Raw genomic sequence first — 23,331 nt, 5'->3', positions numbered from 1 at the left:
AACTTTTGTGGTCCATTTTCTCCTGTTACCCTTGGTAAAATAAAACAAATTGGAGCTGAATTAAATTTTTTGTGAAAAAAAGTTAAATGTTCATTTTTATTTAAACATTCCAAAAATTCCTGTGAAGCACCAGAAGGGTTAATAAACTTCTTGAATATGGTTTTGAGCACCATGAGGGGTGCAGTTTTTAAAATGGTGTCACACTTGGGTATTTTCTATCATATAGACCCCTCAAAATGACTTCAAATGAGATGTGGTCCCTAAAAAAAAATGGTGTTGTAAAAATGAGAAATTGCTGGTCAACTTTTAACCCTTATAACTCCCTAACAAAAAAAAAATTTGGTTCCAAAATTGTGCTGATGTAAAGTAAACATGTGGGAAATGTTACTTATTAAGTATTTTGTGGGACATATATCTGTGATTTAATTGCATAAAAATTCAAAGTTGGAAAATTGCGAAATTTTCATAATTTTCGCCAAATTTCCGTTTTTTTTCACAAATAAACGCAAGTACTATCAAAGAATTTTTACCATTGTCATGAAGTACAATATGTCACGAGAAAACAATGTCAGAATCACTGGAATCCATTGAAGCGTTCCAGAGTTATAACCTCATAAAGGGACAGTGGTCAGAATTGTAAAAATTGGCCCGGTCATTAACGTGCAAACCACCCTTGGGGGTAAAGGGGTTAAAGCTTTACAGTGTAGTTTTAGGTCAGGGACGGATGGTTAGGGATGAGCTACATGTGCAGGGTCAGGTAGTGATGACTACTTGCGGACATGTGCGGCACTTGTGGATTTGCACTTGCGGTGAGACAAAAAAAAACACTTTTTTTTCTATTGCTGCAAGTACTGCATTTGCCGGATCGCGGCAATACCGCAAGTGCCGCACATGTATGCAAGTCCCATAGGGAATGAATGAGGCCGAACGCACTGTTGCCATAAGTGATCCGTTACGCGGCAGATGCTGAAAAACTGCCGGATCTGCTGCAAAAGGCTACATTCACATCAGAGATTATTGCCAAAGTCACTGCCGATAGTGTCATACTCACCAATGGGGGAGGCAGCACTAAAAGTGCCTAGGGCAGCAGAAACTATAAATACGGCCCTGCCCCCATGTGCTTCCTGGGAACTCTGTCTGCTGCCAGGGGCCCCGTGCGCTGCCAGTGGCCCATGTATGCTGCCTGGGGCCACTGTGTGCTGCTGGCACCCTGTACGCTGCCTGGGGTCCCTGTGTGCTGCCTGGGACCCCGTTCACTTTCTCTGCCCCCCATGTGCTTCCTGGGAACTCTGTGCGCTACATGGGGCCCCCATGTGCTGCCTGGGACCACATTTGTTTTCTCTGCCCCCCATGTGCTTCCTGGGAACTCTGTGTGCTGCCTAGGGCCCTGAGCGCTGCCTGGGGCACCGTGCACTGCCTGGGGCCCTGTGTGCTGCCTGGGACCCCGTTCGCTTTCTCTGCCCCCCATGTGCTTCCTGGGGCCACTATGTGCTGCCTGGTGTCCTATGTGCTGCCTGGGGACCCCGTGCGCTGCCTGGGGCCCCTGTATGCTGCCTGGGACCCTGTCCGCTGTCTCTGCCCCATGTGCTACCTAGGACCCCCTAAGACAGATGTCTGTATGATAGGCATTGCAAGCCTGTTTATAGGATCTCTATCATGACCCGGGCTCTCAAGTTACTGCTTCACCTCAGACTTGGTGCAGGCAATTGTCATACAGTCCTATGCCCTCCAATTCTGTCGGGCGTCCTGGAGAACGACATGACCTCGGGCTCCCGGTACCCGGCTTCTGCGCTCTAGCTCCCAGGGTGTCCTTCCGCTGTTCCCCTGCTGAGCCTCTTCCTTTTCTGTGCTTCTTCCCTCTAAGCTCCTCCACAATTCAACTCCTCACAATATCTCTCTTTCCAGGGATCACAGCTCCACGTGGTTGCTCAGCCTCTACGTCTGCTCCAGACGTCCTTCTCCTCTCCTCACTCCTCTACAACTCGCTGGCTCCTCCTCCAGACCAGGATACATAAAGTCTAAGGAAGCTCCCCTGAATACTGGTCCTGAGCTCCCCCTCCTGGCCTAGATTCAGATGTGTTGAATGTGAGTGCCTTACCTGATAGAGAGAATCTCCCTTGCCTCCAAGTGTGACATCACCCTCTCCAAAAGGAAGGCAACATCACTGCAACAATTGGTTACCTGGGGTGTTGCATATGTAATATAAATACATATATATATATATATGTGTGTGTCACTGACATCTATATATCTATGTACTTTATGTGTATATATCTATTCTATCTATTCTATTCTAACCTATCAGTGTGATTTTACTGTACGCAGCAGATGAATTTATGTTTGACAATAGTTTTCCAAACATATTCGCTCATCTCTAGTCATCAGCCACACTATTCTGGTTTTCCACATACCGGAGCACACTTTGAATAGTCTGCTGGTGGAGGTGGCGGTCCCATGGGATAAAGTAGAAGCAGAGGAGGATGCGTAGAAGATGACAATATCTCTCATTTTTGGACTGTCGTCGCTCAGGCGGGTGACATGGGAGGGTGGCTTACACTGATTGAGGAGGGCTCATTGTACCATTCAAACTGTTACTGAAGGTGTAGGAGCCAAGGAACAAATGTAGGAGGACAAGGAGGAAGAGCTGATGGGCACGCAACAGTCAATAGATGAAGAGGATAATGATCTCCTCTCTGTTGACAAAACATGTCTTCATATCTACTGGTGGTGTCCTGACAGATAAGTGCATTTGGTTCCACTGAAAGTGTAGACTGCCTAACTTTCATCCAGATGAACAAGTTATGGATCTCCAATGACTTTTGTACCTCAGTCGCAGACATGGCACACTAGGCATGGTGTCGTTTTCAGTTTCATGCATTGATTTCGCTTTAGTGCAGTCTGTGGCATCTTTGTTGTGGCTTCTCTGCCTGCTGTTGCTACTGCTGCCGATGTTAGAAAGTTTTTTTTAAATGTGGAGATTCCAAGTTGGTCTCCATGTGGTGGTTGCCTGTAGTGGAAGGGTTGTCAGAGGCCATTATAGTTTTTCTATTATGAGGAATATGATGCCACTTTTCCTGAAGTCTGCCCTAATTTGCGCTGTTTGTTTAGCTCCCCTCAAGGTATTGTCTATGCATTTGGTTTTTCTAACCATTGAAGTCAATGAGGTTTGGGTATGTTCGAAGAACCGTTCAGTGAATATGTTCAGCAAACATTGGGACGTTAGCCAAACCGAACATTGAAAGGTTCACTCATCTCTAATCCTTATAGCCTTATATCTGTCTACAGGGCCGCCATCAGGGCATGACGGCCATGACTGGCGTATGGGGCCCGGTGGGCAGAGGGGGCCCGCATCGGGCCCCGTCTCATCTGCTCACCGGGCCCCCCCTGCAGGCGCTGCGGCTCACTATTGACGTGCGGGCCCGTGCCCGCACGTCAATAGTTAACAGTCGCCGCCAGCCAGTCGGAGGCTGGCAGCTGACTTGAACGGCGGCAGTGCGCAGTCGCACCTCGCCGGCGTCTGACGTCATCGTCAGCCGCCGGCGAGTGCGTCCTTCACCTGCGTGGAGGAGCTTCGCCCGCCGCGGGAGCATGGCAAGGTAAGAAGTTTTTTTTTTTTTTTGGTAGCGGCGATCCAGGGGAGGGGGCCCGGGGCAGAGGAGATGCTGGACACAGACAGGGGCAGAGGAGATGCTGGACACAGGGGCAGAGGAGATGCTGGACACAGACAGGGGCAGAGGAGATGCTGGACACAGGGGCAGAGGAGATGCTGGACACAGACAGGGGCAGAGGAGATGCTGGACACAGGGGCAGAGGAGATGCTGGACACACAGGGGCAGAGGAGATGCTGGACACAGACAGGGGCAGAGGAGATGCTGGACACAGGGGCAGAGGAGATGCTGGACACACAGGGGCAGAGGAGATGCTGGACACAGACAGGGGCAGAGGAGATGCTGGACACAGACAGGGGCAGAGGAGATGCTGGACACAGGGGCAGAGGAGATGCTGGACACAGACAGGGGCAGAGGAGATGCTGGACACACAGGGACAGAGGAGATGCTGGACACAGGGGCAGAGGAGATGCTGGACACAGACAGGGGCAGAGGAGATGCTGGACACAGGGGCAGAGGAGATGCTGGACACAGACGGGCAGAGGAGATGCTGGACACAGACAGGGGCAGAGGAGATGCTGGACACAGACAGGGGCAGAGGAGATGCTGGACACAGACAGGGGCAGAGGAGATGCTGGACACAGGGGCAGAGGAGATGCTGGACACAGACAGGGGCAGAGGAGATGCTGGACACAGACAGGGGCAGAGGAGATGCTGGACACAGGGGCAGAGGAGATGCTGGACACAGGGGCAGAGGAGATGCTGGACACAGACAGGGGCAGAGGAGATGCTGGACACAGGGGCAGAGGAGATGCTGGACACAGACAGGGGCAGAGGAGATGCTGGACACAGACAGGGGCAGAGGAGATGCTGGACACAGGGGCAGAGGAGATGCTGGACACAGACAGGGGCAGAGGAGATGCTGGACACAGGGGCAGAGGAGATGCTGGACACAGACAGGGGCAGTGGAGATGCTGGACACAGGGGCAGAGGAGATGCTGGACACAGGGGCAGAGGAGATGCTGGACACAGGGGCAGAGGAGATGCTGGACACAGGGGCAGAATGGAGATACGGGGTATGATGAAAGACATGGGGGCATGACTGGAGACAGATCTTGCAGGATCATGGGGCAGGATTGATATGATGGAGACAAATGGGTCAGGATGGGGAGATCATATGGGGCAGAATGGATACTCATGAGGGCAGGATGGGAGAACATATGGCTGACGCCAGGAATGAGACACACGGTGGCCAGGATGGGGAATATTATTACCATAGGGACTAATTTAGGGATATTATTACTGCAGTGATGTATTTATTTTATTTTTTGAGGATACTGTTTTAAATGAGGGGGCGATCCTGTTACTGTGTAGAGTGATACTATGTCGCCTCTTTTTCTTCATGTGGTGTAATGTAGAAGTTGGGAAAATTAATTAATGTATTCTACAAGCAGAGCTCGAGATAACTGTGTTATTTGCTGCAGAAACGAGTCCTGGCTGGATGAAATGATGGCGGTCTGTGCTGGATGAAAGATGAAGGACTTCAACCTAGAGACGTCACTGGTAAGTCAGTGTGTTACCTATACACTGACACTATACACTGTATACAGAGCTCCTGTGTATAATTTCACTAGTGATCACTGTATTATCTGTACACAAACACTGCATACTAAGTACAGATCTCCTGTGTATAATGGCACTTATGGTGATAGTATGGTGCTTTTTTTTTTATTACTGATCAGAATTGTAGTATTCAGTCACTATGTGGTGGTAATATGTGGTCTGGTCATGGTGTTGTGGTATTTGTTCTTTGTATGTGATATTATTGGTCATTTAAAAAATTGAAAAATAAATATAAATATACCTAAATTGTATTGCATATTTTAACAAATATTTAATAGGTTACAGTAGAGTAGGGCCCGGCCAAAAGTGTCTACTGTGTTATGGTGGCAGCATAAAAAATCTTTTGGCCAAAACAAAAGCTGCCGGCTATATGTGTGATCTGGTGATGGGAACTGTTAATGTGTGATAGGTGAGAAGTGGAGTTTTTCCAAGAGAGAGCGGTGGGACTGTGGACAGTTCGAGGGGTGGAGCCCGGAGGCAGGGCTGGGGTGGAGCCTGGGCGGAGTCTCAAGGGGGCCCCGAAAATTTTGCCAGTATGGGGCCCCGAAATTTCTAGTGGCAGCCCTGTCTGTCTAGGAGATAATAGTTTTCCCCTATAAGCCACTATGTAATGTGTATTGATGTCATCTTTATGTTTGACTGAAATGATGTGTATGAAGATATGTATGAAGAGAAAATAACACATATGATGCTGTTAAGTAGTAATGTCTCTTTATTCTGTAATCATTGCTATTCTTATTTTTTTCTCTCATTAAATTTCTCAATAGGTCAAATAAAAAAACATAGATCATTGTGGAAAGGAGACATTGAAGGAGAAAAACAGAATTAGAGATGGTCTATTTGAGCTTGGATGGAATCCACCTCTTGTCAGAAAAGGAAAAGAGAAAACTAACAGAGGACACAGGCAGAGGTGACAGGAGTGACGGTGGTCAGAGAGGTGTCAGTATTACGACTAAATATTGGGGAATACCTCCTTTAATACTGGAAGCAGCTTGTGTGAATTGTCATCTCTGCTCATGGACCTGAAGGAAGAAGTTGTTCTTCATTTGTATCTGGATCCTCAGTGAAGTGTAACAAATGTTCATAGAACTCTGAAGCCCTCACCTACTTTCTTTCTGACCAGAATGGTTTTCTACAGTCACATAACTTGAAGCTCTTGGACCCCCCATTCAAAAGCTCGCACTGGGTTTTACACCAGGGACAGGAAGTGATTCATTTGTAGAAAATTATTGCAAATATTCAATTAGGAGAAGGAGCATCAAATGCCAGAAAAGCTAAGAACACTGTGAACAGGAGTTCTTATGGAGCGTATTGGAGTTGTTTGGGTCTGGGGAGAAATTTAGTAGGTGGATCCTGGGTGTCGTAGGCAGATGAAGCTGATTTTTCATTTTCTTGGAGAAGACTAATGTTTTATTTTTGGACTTGTACTTGGGAAGCTACAGGTGCGTCTCATAAAATTAAAATATCATCAAAAAGATAATTTTCAAAGTATTCTAATTTGCTGAGATAATGACTGTTGGGTTTTCGTTAGCTGAAAGCCATAATCATCAACATTAACAGAAATAAAGACTTGAAATAGATCACTCTGCTTGTAATGACTCTATATAATATAGGAGTTTCACTGTTTGTATAGGAGAACTGGAACAAATTAACATTTTGATGATATTCTAATATTGTGAGAAGCACCTGTATAAAGAAGATATTAAATATTAAAATGGCAATTAGATACATACCAACATGGAATAATATAAATATAAATGGATTTGTTAAGGTACAGGACACAGGGTTTTGTAGAAGAAAAGGTTTGATTTGGTTAGGCATATAAGCCATGGAGATGAGATGATGCCATTTAATGTGTTGGAGATGCAGTTTAGCTTAGAGGGGTTTTCTCTCAAATAAAGTTAATTTTAAAATTGATTTTAAGCAATAGATCTTGATGATAATGTGTGCAAAACTGTAAAGCGCTGCGGAATATGTTAGCGCTATATAAAAATAAAGATTATTATTATTATCTTGGAATAATAATAAGTTCAACAATTGGATGTGTTTTTAAAAATTGTCCCTGTGCTGAGATAATCTTAGAAATGTGCCCCTGCTGTGTACTGTGTAATGACCGTGCAGGAACATGGTCTGACCATACCACAGCTCCTGGGCAGGGGAGGAAGCAGAAGGGTATACGGACATTACAGCACAGGATCACAGCTGATTATTTTTGTGAGATAAAGCATTTCCATGCCTGCTTTTAAAAAATGTTTTACCTCAAAAAAAGAATTTGCAATCCTATACTGTAATGTCTGTATCCTCTTCCGCTTCCCCCTGCCCAGGAGCTGTGGTATGATCAGACCATGTCCCTGCACAGTCAGACACAGCCATTACACAGTACACAGCAGGGGCAGATGTATAAGATTATCTCAGCACAGGAACATTATATGTAATCACATCCAATTGTGGAAATTTGTATTATTCCAAGATGTATTGATGAAAATAAACTTTGTTCATGGGAAAACCCCTTTAAGTAAAGTGCACAATTGTAGATATTGTCAGGTTCAACTAGCGGCGAAGAATATGAAGGAATCAAATAACTTTCACGTCACCTCTCATAGAGAAATGGATTACTTATTGATTGTTTCCCATTCAAAACAATCTATCTAATTATTAAAAACCTTGTATATAATATACAACATGCTATAATGTAATAAATATATTTATACACTGATAACTGGAGATTACAGATATAATGTTATATCTGAGAGTAAGATTTTTGTATGGAGTAAATATTAGAGTCGCATACACACACATATATATATATACATACATTTGTGGGATGTCAATCAATACATTCATAAATTGACCAGGTGGATCCATTGGTCCCATTATTTTCACCAAGCATATACAGAATGAAGAGGAATGCGGACAATACTTGTAAACTGTGTAAGAAACATGGGCGGATTTGATACATTTATCAGAGGGTATGAAGATATAGAGAGGAAACTGGGGACTCAGATCTCCATTGAGATCATGTCAACAATTGTAAAACTGCTCTTTGGAGCGAAAGAGATGAAATGAGGGAGAAGAGTCTTAAGTAGGCGGCTTTATATTGCAAGTGTGGATTTCGTTGGGAAATGGATAAGGAAAAAATGGAGCATTACAGAATTGAAGAAATTACATAAGAGATTTATGACATTTACAGTGTCTTGTTTTGCCCCTTAAAGAAATTTGAAAATTGGGAGAACAATTGGAAAAAATGTAGTGGAGAGAATAAAACTCGGGGGAGAGACAATCAACAGCTTAAACATCAATGAAGGTTTCTTTATTTTTTAATGTTGGTTTATGTGGGATTTTTATTATTATCTTTTCTGAACAATTGGAAAAAGGTCAGGAGTGAAGGAATTAGGAAGATTGTTGTTTTTATCCGATTTCTTTTTTTGTGTTTGTACAGTTTATTTTGTATAATTAAGTTGTAAAATACAAAAAAATGAGTAAACAATTGCAGCATTCTAATGACATCACAAATGGCTGGACGTTATAGAATGCCCCGTCATCCAGGGTTCCGTTGAGGGTTTTAGTAGGCGTTTGTGGAGAGAGGAGTGTTGTGAGTGAGTTGTGCAAATATGATGCCAAAAAAGCGATTTAAGCGTATTATTGTTCTCTCTGACACCGAGGACAGCAGTGATGATGACGATTTACATCAGGTGAGCATCATTTTATATTCTTAAATAACTAAAATATATTTGGGATAAAAGTTCAAGAAAAAGTTGGTGGGACTGAAAATATAGCTCCGAGTAGATGGGGTGATAATTTGGATCATGTTTGCAGAGTAAAGGCTGCCTTCACTTGTAATATTTGTGACAATATGTCCATGTACAGGATACAGAATAATATTGTATGAAGACACATAAATGTCACCACCGCCCCTATCCGTATCCTAACCATAAGTGTCCGGCACACCCGTCATACTCTGTACATGAAATAAGCACAGGCCAATGGAAACCACATTCACATCGGTGTCTACCTGTAATCAGTGGAATATGGAGTAAGATTATAAATTGTAGATGTTCATGGTTATAGAATCTATCTGACATGTTTGCCATTATTTCAGTCTCATCCCAGAAAGAGGCCAATTCCAAGGTCTCCAGGCCAAGAAAACATCAGTGGCTTCAATTCGGGCCCGACCCCGAGTTTACCAGGTACTGTACCCCTAATCCAGTAAAGGCTCTGATACATATTGATGGCACATTGTAGTCATTGGGTGCAGATCGCACATTGCGGCTTGGATTTATTTCTATTGTACGCCTACAGAAAATAAGCTCATATTAACCATTTATTTTCAGTATTTGGTCAGGGATATTCATGCAGGCATTATAAAGTCAGAGAAAAATGGGATTTGGGGATTGCTTCTCATGGTGGCCATGCACTGGGCAGGTCCCTGCAGCTGAATGTGATTTTTTTGCCTCATGTACATATAGGGGTACACTGGATACTTTATTAGGATTTATTTATTTTGATATTGAGCCTCAGTCTTTGCTATTACAATATTCCAATAAGAGATTTATGTTGTGTTGCCCCCACAGATCTGATTGTACCACCTTCAGATCATGGTCTGGACAGTTCCACCTGGTAAGACCCACATCTCCTCCATTACTAAAAAAAATGATGGGGATTAATGATTAATGGTGGCTCATAATCTGTTACATTTATTCCACAGCTCCGATGCCATCATTCTTAATGATGATGATGATTCCAATAGGGCAGGAACTTCCACGCTTAATAGTAAGTTATCATTTCTAGATACCATCCAGGGTTATGTGATCTTTTTCCCCATGTACATATAGGGGTACACTGGATACTTTATTAGAATTTATTTATTTGATATTGAGCCTCAGTCTTTGCTATTACAATAGTCTAATAAGAGATTTATGTTGTGTTGCCCCCACAGATCTGATTTTACCAACTTCAGATGATCCGGAAAGTTCCACCTGGTAAGACCCACATCTCCTCAATTACTAGATACATGATGGGGATTAATGATTAATGTTGGCTCATTATCTGTTACATTTATTCCACAGCTCCGATGCCATCAGTAATACTAATGATGATGACGATTCCAATAGTGCAGGAACTTCCTCACATACAGGTAAGTTATCATTTCTAGACACAACCCAGGTTTATGTTATTGTAGAAATAACAATGAGTTTCCTGCACTGTCACAGGTCAGTTTACAAATCAAACAATTACAAGGGCGTTGATCTGGAGTTGGAACAGCGAGCCACCTGGGAAATGTGCTGTAAATGCCACTGTCAGAGAATGACAGCAGCATTTAACAGGTTAACACAGGCAGGCAGAGCTCCAATCCACTCTCGGCTGTTAGAGGTAGATAATGGCTGAACGACACAACCATCATCTGCTGCGAAAGAGGTGGGCTCAACTCCCGAGCCATATACATTCATTCTCTACTGATGAGTGCCCTACATGGTTGATAAAGGGTTAAATTAAAGATACCTTACAGAGGTAATCCTATTTTACACATGCTTGATTGGTGTGGGTCCTATGTCTCGGAAATTTCCACGCCATGTTGACTTATGGCCATTCATTGTTGTCCCTACACAATTTATTACAGATGTGCAATATATTTGCTTGTCTCTTTTCATAAATCCAATAAACATCAATAGAGAAAGCCCTGCACAAGCAATCCCACATCTCCATTAAAAACAATGGAGGCTACCATGAATCAGCAAATGAGGTGATAGGACCTCTAGTCTTATTTTACATGAAGGCCCCAGAGAACGGACCCCTACCATTTGAGGGTCCACCCTCCGGCCATTGAGGACATGTTCACTTCTCATCTTCTACACTCTATATGTATAGTCCTCTCTCTAGTATGGACCTGCATACTAACTAATGTCTGATTTGAGCCTTATAAAATGTATTTTCACTCTTCCATATTTCTGTACAGATAATATACCATCTGATAGCGAGGAGAGCTCCGCTACAGAGGAGAGGTAAGTTATGCCAGATGCATCTACCTCTATATGAAGCCATGAACTAGGTAAGATGTTTCCTGTGGATTGATATATGATTCCTTATCTTTTTTAGGACACCACTATGTATCATGCCCGGCTGTTTCCTGGAAGACATTATTTCTCCAACTTCCATCTATGTCACCAACTTCCAGGAAACAAAGGAAGAGCTGGTAGAACGACTATACCATCTGTACAACAGGACAGTCTTCAGTAATAAGGTATCACATCTTATCATCGGTTTCTGGGTGATACATGACTTCTCTATTATCTCCCCCTTTAAACAATAAATTCCAAGAAAAATGGCTCTAACTTTGTGAAAGGCATCCTAACCCCTTTGTCATGTTTCTGTAATATATAGTTATTGAAAATCTCCGGTAAATCTCACTTAGGTTGGTAAATGTCATCACCGTCTTCTTATCTGTGGGATGAGTGGAAACCTTAGATGATCCACCATGCAGAGACAAAAAGATTAGCAATTTTTGGCTTGAAGTTCACATGATTTTTATATATAAAAATCATTTAGTTGATATCTGGACATTTTGGAAAAAGTTCATTTTTATTTTTGTTCTCACATCTTGGACTTCTGGGTAGACCCCATACCCCATACAATAGACTGATGCTGTAAATCAAAAATGAGAGTTGGGTACTTTGTAAGATTGGGGTCAAAGAGTTTACAGATGCAATGGAATTTGTTTCCTCTATTTTAGCTCCCTGCGAAAATGGAGATTTCGTGGAGTAAGAGGCTGACATCGGCATCCGGCCAATGCTGCCATAAGCTGGATCTGGATAATGACCGCCGCTACTCGGTGATTGAGCTTTCTGAAAAAGTCTGTGATTCTGCCGGTAGGTTTCTCATCACATCCATCCTCCAGCTTCATAAGACAACCTGTATACAAGGCAAAAAACTGCTACTTGTGGTGAAGTACATCTTATAAACTCATTGTACATACTACCATAAGAAAAACTAAGTACACCCTATTTGAATTCTAATATTTTACATATCAGAAGAAAAAAACATCAGGTCCTTAGAAGGTCCTAAAAGTAGGGAAATAGAATCTCAGAAAACTACATGAAAAAAAAAAAAAAACTACAAAATACTACATCATTATTTATTAAAAAAAAATAAGCCAAAATGCAAGAGCAATGCGTGATAAATTAAGGACACCATTGATGCAACTTCAAGTTATTGCTGCTAAAGATGATTCTAAAAGCTATTGATTCATGGGGTGTACTTATTTTTCACTCTCTGCTTCTGCATTTTGATGCAGTTTTCAGTGAATAAATAATGGCACGGTTGACTTGTTGCACGTTGTTCATCTCAGGATGTATTTTGCATTTTGTCCTGATATGTAAAACCAAACTGTTCTATCAGGGTGTACTCAGATTTTCTCAGAACTGTGTAAACTCTTGTTTTAGTGCGACTACGATCCACACTTGCGCACGAGTTGTGCCATGCCGCATGTTGGGTATGCTTAGCTGAATGCAAAGACAACCATGGCCCATTATGGCAGGAGGTCACAAGAATAGTAAATCGTAACCATCCCGAGCTGCCAAAAGTGACAGAATGTCACAGTTATACGATCAACTATAAGTACAACTATAAATGCTCCCAGTGTGATAAACAGTAAGTAGATTTTATTATTCATCTCCTGATGAAACAATCACTGCAGAGACGTCAGTGCGGTTCTGTTGGTATAATGCTTTTATACTTAACTATCAGAGCGGACTGATGTCGGGGGCTGTAGGGTTTATGATGCTACATGTTATATTTTCTGTGCTGGGGCCAGTTCTTAATATATTGGTATCAATTTCAACTTTTTAATACAATCCTTGGTATTAATGAATGTTCATTCCAGTCCAGTAACCAATATTCCTCTTATCTTTGCAGAATTGGACGTTTTCGAAGAATACCTGACAATAAATCTTACTGCCGCCGGTGCGGAGGCCGATTACATCAACTATCTGTCAGCTAAACATGTAACTATCCTTCAGAATATTTAGTCTCTAACTTTGTTTCTTTATAAGTTAAAGTTCAGACACTTTTATATATTTTCTCCTGAGTAGCGAGACAATATCTGTGTTCATCACCAGCACAAGTAATTAGCAGCAAAGATTCAGAATCCGTCCTCACAGGTTAACAGATAAACCCTGGTTACATTTCCCATAACCCGCTGGATAAGGAATGATTGACAATTCCCAGCAATTATCTACAATGCTTTGGAAAACCTTCTATGAGTTTAAGCTTTGTTGGATGTAATTATTTTTCTTTATATTTCCAGGTTCATTATTTGATTTGATTTGAGATTTGTCTAAATATCATCATCTCATCTGCCTGTGATGGAGGTAAGAACGAATCCTCCACTATTGTCAGCAATCTATAAAAAGTGATTTTTACAATATTGAGAATCTTGTCTTTTTTTCACCACGTAGGGAGACAATCAGTTCACGTCTTCATCACAAGCAGCTAACAGCAAACATCCTGGATCCACCTATTCTGATTGACACAAAGCTTCCAGCCTGTATTTTCCAGGTAAATATTTCTGTGTTTTTCCTCTATTCATATACGTTCTTCATGTCAGTACTAAATCATTGTAAGTAACAATCATTCTTGTTTTCAAGAAGTGCAGCAGCGAGGACATGATAATGTAAGCAAGGTGTAATAATAGAAGAAATGCAATATAGTTTTTATTACTGGATTTATTTTCAACAATTATTATTTTTTCTTGCTGTACAATTATTTAAATCTGGTTGAGAAAGGAAGTAATCGATGAAAGTTATCAGCCTACTGCTGCGGAAGAATCGCCAACACACAATCTAACGGGCGAGATAAGTCCCCAAACATTACCTGCCGTATAGATTTATTATGAGTACACTCACCATAGTATTATGGTTCATATTGCATTTTTCTAATATTACACTAATGTTGGCAACTTCCTATTTTCAATTTCCAAATTGGCCTTTTTTTGTAGACAATATATAATGGAATATTTCATGTCTATTTCAACTTCAGCTGATGACCAATAATATAATGTTGAAGTTGTCTTTGCTCAGTTTGTTTAATTTGATATCCAGAACATATTGTCAAGCTTTTTAAACTTTTAAATTCTTTAAAATTCTTTTCAGGTTAATAAGAAAGGTGACTTTTCGCTTCTATACAGGCATGACACATCTTGGAAGAAAAAGGTGAATACCTGCACCGACCTGCGCTGAGAACACGATCAGATGCAGTTTCCAAGACCTGGAGAATCTCTACATGTGTTTTTTTTCTGAGCTGCCCAGCAATGGATATGGCGTTGGACATTTGAACATTAATAGTCAAAACTTGTTATTCAAATTTTTCTGAGTTAGATAGAAATATGATTAAAAATAAATCATATTAATTCTCTCTAATTTTCGACTTTTGTTCTGTAAAACGATGGCTGTTGCTAAATATTTTACAATCAATGTTGTCTACTTGTGTTATTCAGCCATCATCTGCCTCTAACAGCCGAGAGGAGCGGACCTATGTCTGTGGCTGTTAAACTGTAAAATGCCATTGTCAGCATGTAATGTGCACCGACAGGGGGGCTCACTGTACTATGCATCCATTGGCGCCCCAGGGAAGTGATTACCAATATGGCCGGGAGTCTGATGACCCCGATGCCTGTCATGATGGCACTACTGTGAAAATCAATCCGTGGCTGGCATCCATAGAAAACCATGATTTTTGCTATATAGAATCCTGTGGCTTTGCTGTGCATAGCACAGGAGATCAGATGATTGCAAGTTTGGTAGTACACACAAAATATGGTGGCCTGGTCCTGTGTTGGGACAACTAGGGAGGCCCATACACTTATGGACTTTCGTATAATCCCCAGCTCCAATATTTTTTCTATTTCCCACTGGATATCTGCCTTTACCTGCAAACAAACCCGGACTGCTGACTGTCTGACGGTGGGGTGATCGACTGTGGTTACATGATGAACGGCCAGTGAAGTCCTTCCTGGCTTTCTTGTGAATACATCTAGACAGCATCTTCAAGAGGTTGTGCCTCCTGGGTAGAGATGATAGAACCTTTCAATATTTGGTTCAGTTTGGATAGGCGAACGCTCCGATGTTCGGTTCGGATTGGCGAACGTACCCAATGTTCAGCAAACACTTTCGTCGCACAGTTCAACAAACATATCCAAACCAAATTAAATTCAATAGGAGGCAAAACCAAAAAGCTGCCAAAACAGCTTAAATTAGGGGCAGGCACCAGGAAATGTGGCATGAATTGAACATGAGTACAAATGGTATTATTTTACAGCATGAGTGCAAGTGACAGGGCTTGGACCAGCATTTTTAGCGTAATCATTCATCAGTAACAGGTGGAGGAGTGACAGGTGTAGGCCTGGTGCTCTGAGAGCCTTGCCAATTTCAAGCTACACATATGAAGGACGCCCAACTTCCAGTCTAAACATTTCAAAAATTAGGGGCAGACACTAGAAAAAGTGGCATCAATTGACCCACAGGAGCAATTTGGTAATGGCACTGTAGACATGGGCCATGCATGAGGTATCAGGGTCTGTGTAACAAGGTGGCACGGGGGGGGGGGGTAGTTATGGCCGAGTCACTTAAAGACACAGTCCACAGACAGAGTCCACTGAACAGATGGTCAGTGAGCACCCCCCAGCCCCTTGAACATAAAATAGACAGGACGAACACAGCTCCTTCCCATGGGTTACTTTTTCTTTCCAGCCACTGTAGTCCGGCAATCAAAATTCAGGGTCACCACTGTGATCCAACAGGGATATCTTTATTTTATGCTTTGCAATAATAACAAAATAAAGCTGGTAGTAGGAAAGAAGATACAACACTGGCATCCTGCTCTTTCCCTGACACTATACACAACTGTACCCACAACAGTCACGATAGCCGAGATCAGCCCACTCACTGGAATCTGGACATTTATAGTCCCTGCAGCCAGGGCCCATCAAAAGTCCTGGGGCCCATGCTGTGGTCCTTTGTCCGGGGCAGCAGATTCCCTCCCTCCTGGGAGTCTGGCAATGCCCCATTGTGTCCTTTAGCCTGGGGCAGCAGATCTTCTCCTCGCTGGCAGTCTGGCAATGCCCCGGCTGCAGCCACACATCTGCTCAGGGCTGACGTGCCCGAGCTTCTGACCAGGAGCAGCAGCCTCCTGATGCCTCTTCTGCTGCTGGCCCAGCCCATCTATTTAACTATTGACTGTCCTTAACTCTACAACAGTATCTATAACACAGTGCACAACAAGTACAGGGGCATGACCGACACAGCACAACATCACAGGGTAAACACAGCACAGCATATTATACTAGGAAATCAACACAATAGGACCACATGACACATTCAGTGCAATAAAGATACAAAACACAATAGGATAACATATACAATGTGCAAACAGGGCCGCATGGGCTCTGCATAGGGGAGGGGCAAACGAGGTTCTCCGCCACCTCCTTACATCTGGACCAGCATTTACAGCTTTGAATTTAATTTAAATATAGACTAGGTGGGTGATGGACCGATGTAAGCCTGCTGTGATGGAAGCCCTGATACCTCATGCAACAGCTAAACCTGTTTTTTGCTCAGCCACACTCAGGTGGCACAAATATAATCTTGATAGACAACTAATGTTAGAAAAATTTAGGGATAGTAACATAGGTATTTAACAGATCAATTCACGCACAGTAGAAATTTTGGAGTTGCACAGCAGTAGTTAGCCATCAGCCATACATGAGATATCAGGGTCTTGACCAGCATTTAGAGTTTGTATTTAAGTTTAAAGATGAGGTGGGTGATGGACTAGTGTGAGACTGCTGTGCTGGGAGCCCTGATACCTCATGCAACAGCTCAAACTAGTTTTTATTCAGCCATACTCAGGTGGCACAAATATCAGCATGATAGACCAAAAAGGATGATCCAATGTATACCCCTTTTTCACATGTAAAGCATGGAATAAATGGCGCTATAACAATAAATAATAATAAAAACACTGCTGTGTCGTTGCCATGAAAGGCAGTCAAGTAGCCCATCCAGTAACAGAAGTTGTCGAAAAACTGCGCAATTATACTAATTCTTCTCTGGAAAAATTGATGACACTGTAGTGGTGTGTGGCTATAATTTTGGGAAAAGATAAATTTTTCTTTTCCAACCACACAATAGTCTATGTAAAATATGGGGCAGGTCACTGAAGGATCAGTGACCTGTAATAAGCCCATACAGATAAATAAGTAAGCAGGGCACCATTTAAAGATCCGTCAAGGCCCACCCCGAGGCACCAGAGTCTCATTAACGTAAAACTACAAATACAAATTAAATAACAACCACAAGATGGATTTCTTCAACCAAGGTATCATCATCATCATAGATGTCAGGTCCCCAGTGCCTGACAGTCAATTACATGCTCTATACCTGTCTGTCCGTACTTGCCTTTTGACTGTATTCCAGTTTGTCAATATATCAAGCCGTATCTGCCAGCATCAGCCTGCTTGGACATCAGTTGTGCTCGCCAGCATCAAACTGGCCTGTACATTAGCCATGTCTTTAAGCATCAGGCTGCCTGCATACCAGCCATGCCTACCAGATCCAGCTTGCCTGTATATGAGCCGTGCCTGCCAGTACCAACCTGCACCTGCATATGCCTATCTGTATACCAGCCATATCAGTCTGCACCTGCCGGTACCATCTGTACTCTCCTCCAAGGCTGTTCCAGCTACCTATCCCTTGGGGGTCAGCTGCCATGTGTCTGAGTCTTCCCTGGTGTAGCACCTGGTATCCATTGGGAGCCAATTCTAACCCCACCATCATGGGCTCTAGTGAAGTCAGGTATTCACCTAGTCAGTGTCGGAGTGGGGTGCCAAGGGCCCACCAGTAACTGACTTTGGGGGGCCCACTTTTCACCTGCATACAAATATTACACTACCCTGGTTCACAAATTTACCTATATCTCTATATAATAATAAACTGGGTAGTTTGGTAAATGAATGAGATGCTGCTTTTTTTCTGTACAGAGTGAATCAAGTGAATTATGCCAATTATTGCCTATAGAGTGGGGTTGGGGCCCAGGTCTGCACAGGGGCCTACCGGGGGATTCCTCTGTTACCCTGTGGGCTAGTCCAAGCCTGGGCTGATGTGATCTTCGAAGTCTCTCCTTGCCATATCTCTTGCAGGAGAGAATTAAATTTTGGAGAGGTTACCTCTCCTTAAAAGGTGTGTCCAGGCTTGGGGTGCACTCTATGTGACTGCAAACTTGTTAATCCTCACAACTCGCACAGTGCACACTGTCAAGATTCTTTGGTGCCAGTAGCGGGCAGTCATACGATTTAAATACTTCCTACCACTTTCCGACTAGTTGTGTCCGGCCTTGGTCAATTCACTTGTATTGAGCAAGACCGCACATGTCTAGTCTGCACGTGACTACATATATCCAAATCACATACTTGCTGTCATATGCCGGCTTGCTCCTGGTCACATGTTCACTCACTGCTGGCACCAGATAATATTGACAGTGCTAACTGTGCACTCTATAAGGATTCACAAATCTGCAGTCACATAGAATGACTGCCAACTTGACCCCCAATCCTAGACAATCCTTTTAAGGGATTCTGCCAAGTCTAGATGACTGAATAATTTCATACCAATTCTAGTGAGTCTGAAAATGTTGGGATTCTCTTTGCACAAATCAAGCAAAATAGCAGCCAGTCTGAGTATAATCTTTTATTATTTTTTACCCCTTTGCTGCCCTTAGTTTAATATACTTTTGGGTTCTGAAAAGGCCTTAAGGCGTGAGGGTGTGTCTTTAAACTGTTCTTTATAACTTCGTTATGAGCCACATCCCCCTGGTAAAAAATACATAAAAAAGTAGCACTGACTAAGGCCCATCTCTGGAACCTTATGGTGGATTTTTAAAATGTAAAAAGTGAAATACTCAGGGGACAAGTAGGAATAAAATGACAGCAAATACTGGCCATTTTTGACCCAGTTACTAGACTTCTTAAATGTGATAATCAAGGAAGAAGGTCATTTATGTGTAGACTAGTGTTTCTGTCCACTTATACTAACACAAACGTTTTTTGCGTGTCCCAAATTCTTATTGGGGATGATCCTTTCTCTTAAAACATTTCTTAACATACTATCCTCTATGTATTTCCATGCATAACTAACTTAAAGGGTTTGTCCATATTTGAACACTATTTTAAAGATTCCATAACATATAATCTACAGGATGGGCCATTTATATGGATACACCTGTGTGGGCCATCTATAAAGTTGGATCCAAAATGGCCGACTTCAAAATGGCTACCATGGTCACCACCCATCTTCAAAAGTTTTCCCCCTCCCATATACTAATGTGCCACAAACAGGAAGTTGATATCACCAACCATTCCCATTTTATTTAGGTGTATCCATATACATGGCCCACCCAGGTGTATCCATATAAATGGACCACTCCGTATGTAGGAAGTTGAGCAACTTTGTATATTTCATGACGGCCAAAGCACATTCATTCAGGTAATGTACAAACCAGGTAATGTACAAACAATATCCTTAGCAGCTCCTAGGATCGCTAGAGTAGCAGTTCCCTAAGAAATACTGTAATCACACACAAAACTACTGCAACCAACACAAACTACAACAAAGCGAATGAATCAAACAAAGTTTATCGCCATCAAGAAACACTAGTAGGGGAAGGCATTCAAAGCTGCACCCAAAAGGTGATAGGACAGAAAAGCAGAGTAAATAAAAAAAAATGATGCAAACAAAGATAACAGAACTGAAACATACAAACAAAACGTGTATCTGTTGTGTCTCATTGGAAAGAGAAGCCGACCACAGAACACAGAATCAAGGGTTCAAATCCATAAGCATGGCAGCATATACATTGCATCATGATTGAATCTAAAGTTCAAACTGCATTATAGCGTTAACACAGTAATGGGGAATGTCAGCAAGCTTGTTATTGTAAGAACCGTTGCCACTGCCCCCACATGGATCCCCTGCTCTCCATGCTGACATACTATCTGCCCGGGCTGCAGGACTCCTCCTCCTTCATCTGTGTACACCACACTGTCTTCTGGTGGTGTTCCCTCCTGTTTGTGAAGGGGCAGCATTCGCACATGCAAAGATGCCCCCAGCCGATAGTTGGGAGGCATGTTGTATATAAGGCACCCTCCCCAATAGAGAGGTGCCTGAGCAAACCTTAGCCTGGAGACACACTAGCAATTTTAAAATCGGTCTGATTTTGATGCAGGAGAGTCGGACGAGTGTAATGCAAGTGTCATGCGTTTTTTATGCGAGTACAATCCAATTTTTCCCACCTAGCATTCGATTTACATCCGAGTGCATTGCAATTGCTATCCGATTGCAATGCAATTTTAACATGAGCTATAACATACAGCAATTCTCTATGTCATTTACATATCGTTTTCAAAGGAAATATTCATCAAAACACACACATATATAATACACACGTGGTTAAAATTGTTGGTACCCCTCGTTTAATGACAGAAAAACCCACAATGGTCACAGAAATTACTTGCAACTGACATAAGTAATAATAAATAAAAGATTTATGAAAATGAACAAATGAAAGTCAGACAATGCTTTTCAACCATGCTTCCACAGAATAAAAAAAAAAAAAATAAAACTCATGAAATAGGCCAGGACAGAAGTGATGGAACCCCTGAAAATGTGACAAAAGGGAAAAGTTAAATCAAGGCGTGTCCACTAATTAGCATCACAGGTGTCTACAATCTTGGAATCAGTGTGTGGGCCTGTATATAGGGCTACAGATACCCACTGTGCAGTTTGGTGACATGGTGTGTATCACACTCAACATGGACCAGAGGAAGCAAAGGAAATAGTTGTCTCAGGAGATTAGAAAGAAAATTATAGACAAACATGTTAAAGGTAAAAGTTATAAGACCATCTCCAAGCAGCTTGATGTTCCTGTAACTACAGTTGCACATATTATTCAGAAATTTAAGCTCCATGGGACTGTAGTCAACCTCCCTGGACGTGGCCGCAGGAGGAAAATTGATGACAAATCAAAGAGACAGATAATATGAATGGTAACAAAAGAGCCCAGGAAAACTTCTAAACAGATTAAAGGTGAACTTCAAGCTCAAGGAACATCAGTGTCAGATAGCACCATCCGTCAGGGGCGGACTGGGCCGGGTGGCAGGAATGCATTTGCCCCCCGGGCCGGAGCTAAGCCACTGCACAGGGCCGCTGGAGGACCTGTGATGAGCAGGAACAAGGGAACGGGACATGCAGCCTGCACTTGTGGCTGGAGCCTTGGCCGGCTTCAGTAATGTACAGGCTGCGGTGAGAGAGGGCAGCTCCTGGCACACAAGAAGAGGATGAGGCTCTGTTACTTCCATAGTGATCTCACGCAGCCTCCTCTTCTGTGTGCAGATCTGTCTCCGATGTCTGCTCAGCCAGGACCTTGAGGGGGAGGAGCTACAGCATGCAGAGCAGCAGCTCAGGATGGCAGGACATGGACAAGATGAGAGGCAGGCTGCTCTGTGTGCTCACTGCCCAGCACACGCAAGGTAACCTGTTATGGACCTGGTGGTTAGGAGCACCCGGAATGACCTGATGGTTAAACTCACACAGGACAAGCTCTGGGAAGTGGGAGCTCTGCTGACCGCAACCCCTAATCCTATCACACAACTAGAAATAGCCGTGGAGCGAACCTAACTCTGCCTAGACACCTCTTCACAGCCTAAGAGCTAACTAGCCCTAGAGATAGAAAATAAAGCCTACCTTGCCTCAGAGAAATTCCCCAAAGGAAAAGGCAGCCCCCCACATATATTGACTGTGAGTTAAGATGAAAGTCACAAACACAGAAATGAAACAGGTTTTAGCAAAGGGAGGCCAGACTTACTAAACAGACTGAGGATAGGAAAGGTATCTTTGCGGTCAGCACAAAAAACTACAAAAAGACCACGCAGAGTGTGCAAAAAGACCTCCGCACCGACTCACGGTGCGGAGGTGCCACTCTGCATCCCAGAGCTTCCAGCTAGCAAGGCAAAATCATGATAACAAGCTGGACAAGAAAACAATGAACAAATAATTAACTAGCAGGGACTAAAGGTACCTTCACACATAACGATATTGTTAACAATATCGTTGCTTTTTGTGACGTAGCAACGATATCGTTAATGAAATCGTTATGTGTGACAGCGACCAACGATCAGGCCCCTGCTGGGAGATCGTTGGTCGCTGAATAAAGTCCAGAACTTTATTTCGTCGCTGGACTCCTGCTGACATCGCTGGATCGGCGTGTGTGACACCGATCCAGCGATGTCTTCACTGGTAACCAGGGTAAACATCGGGTAACTAAGCGCAGGGCCGCGCTTAGTAACCCGATGTTTACCCTGGTTACCATCCTAAAAGTAAAAAAAACAAACAGTACATACTTACCTACCGCTGTCTGTCCTCCAGCGCTGTGCTCTGCTCTCCTCCTGCACTGGCTGTGAGCGTCGGTCAGCCGGAAATCAGAGCGGTGACGTCACCGCTCTGCTTTCCGGCCGCTGTGCTCACACAGACAGTACAGGAGGAGAGCAGAGCACAGCGCTGGAGGACAGACGGCTGTAGGTAAGTATGTAGTGTTTGTTTTTTTTTACTTTTAGGATGGTAACCAGGGTAAACATCGGGTTACTAAGCGCGGCCCTGCGCTTAGTTACCCGATGTTTACCCTGGTTACCGACATCGTTGGTCGCTGGAGAGCGGTCTGTGTGACAGCTCTCCAGCGACCAAACAGCGACGCTGTAGCGATCCGGATCGTTGTCGGTATCGCTGCAGCGTCGCTTAATGTGAAGGGGCCTTTAGCTTCTGCTGGAGTAGACAGGTCACCAGAAAGATCCAAGAGCGAACTGAACCAGTACAAGAACATTGACAGCTGGCATGGAGTAACGATCTGAGTGGAGTTAAATAGAGCAGCCAGCCAAAGAATAAACTATGTCACTTGTGGAAGGAACCTCAGAAGCAGCAGCTCCACTCACAGCCACCAGAAGGAGTCCATGGACAGAACTCGCCGAAGTACCATTCATGACCACAGGAGGGAGTTCGATAACAGA

The sequence above is a fragment of the Ranitomeya imitator genome, chromosome 5 (genome assembly GCF_032444005.1).
Source record: "Ranitomeya imitator isolate aRanImi1 chromosome 5, aRanImi1.pri, whole genome shotgun sequence".
NCBI lineage: Eukaryota > Metazoa > Chordata > Amphibia > Anura > Dendrobatidae > Ranitomeya > Ranitomeya imitator.
The sequence above is the reverse complement of the archived record's forward strand: the minus strand, read 5'-3'. Positions refer to the sequence as shown.